The following is a 5,175-nucleotide window of genomic DNA, read 5'->3' as shown; positions in this document are numbered from 1 at the left end:
TAAGCTGTGTTTAAAACCGTTCCCTCATTCACTCACTCACCATTCTCTATAGGCAATAGTGTTATATAAATAGTGAACTATACAGGGAACGACCAAACGAGACTGATAAGGACTCTCCCTGAAAGTATCACTGGGCTAGTAGATTATTTGTGTGGTAGAGGCAGCCCGGCATCATGTTAACAAACCAAAACAAAAAATACTTCCACTCAGGAGATTAACAAAAGGTTGTAGCCTATATATGTTGCATGTTGCAAAGAAAGAAAGCCCGCTCCATTATTCTTTTTCACTTTTCCTGATTACTTCTTCTTCTTCTTCTCTTCCTCCGGGAAAACATGACATAGGGGAGTAAAATGAAAGGTACATGATATGTTTACTCAAATTAGCTGTGCAGTGTGAGTATTTTATAGTGGACTATATAGTGAATGAAATTAACTGCAGAAGATTCAGACACCCCTACAAAATGGCAAACATGCTATATAGTGCACTATTTTTTTGATAGGGAAAGGTTTTAAACACAGCTATAATTTACTGTTTGAATAAAACTCACAATTCCATCATTTACGTTATAACATATCAATTTATTATGCCGTTAACTGCCTTTGTTGGGTCGACCTAGATAGTCTAGCCAGCCATACCTGTGGTAGCTAGCCCATTCTACCCTACCTGGCTAAGAGATTTATGCACACTTTCATGACTGTTTTTTTTCTATGTTAGCACATAGACGCATACTTAACAGTCTTAGGTGCTGTCAGTGGCACAAAAATACAGTATGTGAAATAAAATGTTTGTCTGTTTTTAAATAGCGGTTACGGGTTCAACACTACTTTCATGTTTAGCACAGATATACTGTAAAACGGTTTATTATGCCTATGCCCTTTAAGCTAAACTGAGTCTCTACACTGGTTATCAACATACTGCAGTGTTGTAAGAAATTCAGAAACTAAAATCTGTTAAACCTGTTGTAAAGAGGGTGAAAAGATGGACCAACGAGTCAAAGCTGGATTTACAGGCCTGCTTTGACTGTACTGATTGGAGTGTTTTGAGGCTGCAGCCACTGATCTGGACGAATTAACTGATACTGTGACATCTTACATCAGCTTTTGTGAGGACATGTGTTTGCCGACAAAAACCTTCTGCACATATAACAACCAAAAACCCTGGTTCACAGCAAGACTCAGGCAGCTCCGTCAGTCAAAAGAGGAGGCCTTCAGAAGTGGGGACAGAGTCCTGTATAACCAGGCCAGGAACACACTGACCAAAGAGATCAAAGCAGCTAAGAGGAGCTATGCTAAAAAGCTGGAAAAAAGCTTTTCAAACAACGATCCGCAGTCAGTGTGGAGAGGCCTGCAGACTCTCACTAACTACAGGAGACCGTCCCCCAACACTGCTGGTTCTCAATGACTGACTGACGAGCTGAACAGCTTCTACCGTAGGTCCGAAAAGACCACAGTCACACCCCTCCCCCACAACAATTCACCAACTCACACTTCAGTCAGTCACCTCCCCCCGTCTGACCCCTCACCTGCACTCACGATCTGTGAAGTGGATGTGCGCCAGCTCTTCCAGAGGCAGAAGACCAGAAAGGCTCCTGGAGAAGGTGTGTCACCATCCTGCCTGAAAATCTGTGCAGACCAGCTGGCCCCTATCTTCACTCATATCTTCAACAGATCTCTGGAGCTATCTGAAGTTCCCTCCTGCTTCAAACGCTCCATTATCATCCCAGTCCCCAAAAAACCCTCCATCTCCGGACTAAATTACTACAGGCCTGTCGCCCTGACATCTGTAGTCATGAAGTCCTTTGAAAGACTGGTGTTGGCAGACCTGAAGGACATCACAGTCCCCTTGCTAGACCCCCTGCAGTTTGCCTAAAGGGTTAAAAGGTCTGTGGATGATGCAGTCAACTTGGGACTGCATTACATCCTGCAACACCTCGACTTTCCAGGGGCTTGTGCAAGGATCCTGTTCTTGGACTTCAGCTCAGCGTTCAACACCATCATCCCGGACATCCTCAGCACCGCACTCTCCCAGCTCACTGTGCCAGCCTCCACCTGTCAGTGGATCATAAACTTCCTGACTGACAGGAGTCAGCAGGTGAGGCTGGAGAACATTACATCCAGCACATGGACTATTAGCACTGGCGCCCCCCAGGGGTGTGTGCTCTCCCCACTGCTTTTCTCCCTCTACACCAATGACTGCACCTCAGGAGACCCATCTGTTAAACCCCTGACGTTCGCTGACGACACAACGGTCATCAGCCTCATCCGGGATGGTGATGAGTCGGCCTACAGACAGGAGCTGGATAAGCCGGCTCTCTGGTGCAGTCAGAACAACCTTGAGCTTAACACGCTCAAGACTGTGGAGATGATCATGGACTTCAGGAAGAGACCCCCCACTCTTCCCCCCATCACCATTCTCAACAGCCCTGTGTCTGCTGTGGGATCCTTCAGGTTTCTGGGATCCACAATATCCCAGGACCTGAAGTGGGAGCCCAACACAGACACCATCATCAAAAAGGCCCAGCAGAGGATGCACTTCCTGTGCCAGCTCAGGAAGCTCAACCTGCCTAACGAGCTGCTGATCACCTTATACAGAGCCATCGTCCAGTCTGTCCTCTGCACGTCCATCACTGTCTGGTTTGGATCTGCCACCAAAATGGACAGGAGCAGACTACAACGGACAGTTAGGACTGCAGAAAAGATCATCAGTGCCAACCTGCCCTCCGTCCATGACTTATACACATCCAGAGTCAGGAAAGGGGCAGGAAACCATCTCTGCAGACCCTTCTCACCCCGGACACAATCTGTTCCAGCTTCTGCCCTCTGGTAGGCGCTACAGAGCACTGGCCAAAAGCAACAGAGTCAGGAACAGTTCCTATCCACAGGCCATCTCTCTGATGAACAGCTGACTACTGACCCACAGTCTCAGGTTCAGTTCTGGCCAATAACCCAGTAACACTGTCTCTACAGCACCTGTTTACTGGTTCCACTATTATTCCATTTATTTAGTATTTATTCATCATTCTCATTCTCAAATCTCACTTATTATCCATTGTTTATTCATCATTCTAATTTCCTATTTCAGAACTTTTCAAAATGTTCATACTGTTCATATTGTAATATAATAACTTAATACTATTTATCCCAGTACCCTTTGCGCTATGTTCCACATTTAAATAATTTTTATTGGACTCTTCATTGCACTCATCTCTCTACATTGTTTCTGTTTTGAGTATGTATATATTAGTGTGTCTATATTAGTGTGTATGTATCGTTTGTTTGGTTGTTTGTTTTGAATGTGTAAGCACATTGTGAGCAACTATGCTCCAAAGGAAAATTCCTCGTATGTGTCTTCATACCTGGTCAATAAAGCTGATTCTGATTCTGATTCTGATTCTGTACATGACTAAAATAGCTGTCCTAAAGGTGAGGCACTCTGCTGCCATTGCATTGGCAAACAGCAAGAATGAACAGCATAAATATGTTTCCAAAGCTACCTCCCTACAGTTTTAACTTCCTCCTCATTTATCCCAAGCACAGATCATTAAAACATCCTAAAATACTTTTGCTAAAATATGCCTACAGCAATATAGCGAGTGACTGTGACACATTATTAGATGTTGCTTTATTTCCCTTGCTGTTCAATGAGTTTTTCGTGCTAAAGTTGTGTTATTTACGGAAACATTCTGGATGAGGTTTCTCTCTCGTGAACTTCAATTCACTGCAGGCTATCACTTATGAAAAATGTTGCAATTGAGCACTTTGAGACTGAAGAAACTAAGAAAAGGTGAAAAAGTGTTTTCATGTGGACTTGATAAGCAATATGACATGGTAAAGTGTGGGTGAGCAATTTTAGAGCCAGCGCTTTATGTCTATCTCTGTGCACTTCTGCGCTGCATGCTTCTGTAGCCCATGCCCACCTAGATCATAAATGAAAGTGACTTTGAGAGCAAACAAACAAACACAGCTTAAGCGAATCAGTTAGGCACAAAGAGGCATGTGGCAGGCAGGCAGGTGATGGATGGTGGCTCTTAGAAGCCATGACTTTAGGGGTAAGTGACAATGACACACATAAAGGCCACCATTACCCATTTTAAGATGCGGTTAAAATCCTTATCGACCTGCCTGCCTCACTTGCCAATATGCCAGAGCATCACGCCAGCTGGAGCTAGATGGCAGGCCGGGAGTGATTTGCATTGACGAGAACCACCCTGTCCCCTCTCCATAACACTCTCTCACACCCACACACACCTAGTCGATGGACTATATATTTGGAACACACACACACATACACACTTTATACCCAGACAAGTTTCTCTATGTGAGCGGGGTTTAAACCCAAGAAATTGAGAAAAGAACCAGCAGTAGTAAATTATTGGCAGATTCCAAATGCTGAACTTTGCAATTTGCCACAAATGCACTTCAGAGTTAAGTGCAATGCAGGGTCAAATTAATATCCGACACCAATTTGGCTGAGGACACCTTCTTCCACATCCCCTAATGCTGCCAGAGACACTTACCTGTGCCGAATAATTGCATGAAATTATAGCTCTTTTCTTTCACATTTTCCAAATCTGCACTTAAGGCCAGTTCAAAGATCACATGATGAAATCGGTAATTACATATTTTCCACCCTGAAAAGCACATCTGTCCATCAACCACTTGACACTGGGGGTTGTTTTACCCGGTATTGAAAGACACACCTGTCCTATATTTTCATCACCTTGAGTTGCTGCGCATTGGAGTGTAAATGTGTGTGAATGTTTATCTGATGAGCAGGTGGCACTTTGCACAGCCACAGTGTATGAATGTGTGTGAATGGTGAATGGTTCCTGTACTACGTAATAGCGCTTTAAGTAGTCAAGACAAGAAAAAGCGTTATGTAAGAACAGTTCATTTACACTTTTGACCATTTCTGTCAGTTTTAAAGACAATCATACAAATTTGAAACTCTCCAGGGAAAGCTGTGAACTTAATCTGGGTTGTGTTTTTGAGGATTATACTGCATTTATCACTACTGTTTCTGACCTAAAAACTGTTCCAATAATGTAGCTGGCTGTTTACTCAACCATCCTATATTTTTTGTTGTTCCTTTCGACAGCTACTGGTTTTGATGTTTTGCCTTGGCGATGGTTGTGTGAACGAGCAGCTCAACACACACACACACACACACACACAC

At 43.7% G+C, this 5,175-nt stretch overlaps 1 long non-coding RNA gene across 1 annotated transcript in view; it reads left to right on the top strand.

Annotated features, from left to right (window-relative positions):
- The first annotated feature begins 3,268 nt into the window (after positions 1 to 3,268).
- The window catches only part of LOC117961516, an 18,323-nt gene continuing 16,416 nt past the window's right edge, over positions 3,269 to 5,175 (top strand). Inside the window, exon 1 of the long non-coding RNA XR_004660421.1 lies at positions 3,269 to 3,281. This is a non-coding gene — a long non-coding RNA (uncharacterized LOC117961516). The remainder of the gene's footprint in view (positions 3,282 to 5,175) is intronic.

This window comes from Etheostoma cragini, chromosome 18 (assembly GCF_013103735.1).
Source record: "Etheostoma cragini isolate CJK2018 chromosome 18, CSU_Ecrag_1.0, whole genome shotgun sequence".
In the NCBI taxonomy this organism is placed as follows: Eukaryota; Metazoa; Chordata; class Actinopteri; order Perciformes; family Percidae; genus Etheostoma; species Etheostoma cragini.
The sequence above is the reverse complement of the archived record's forward strand: the minus strand, read 5'-3'. Positions and strand labels throughout refer to the sequence as shown.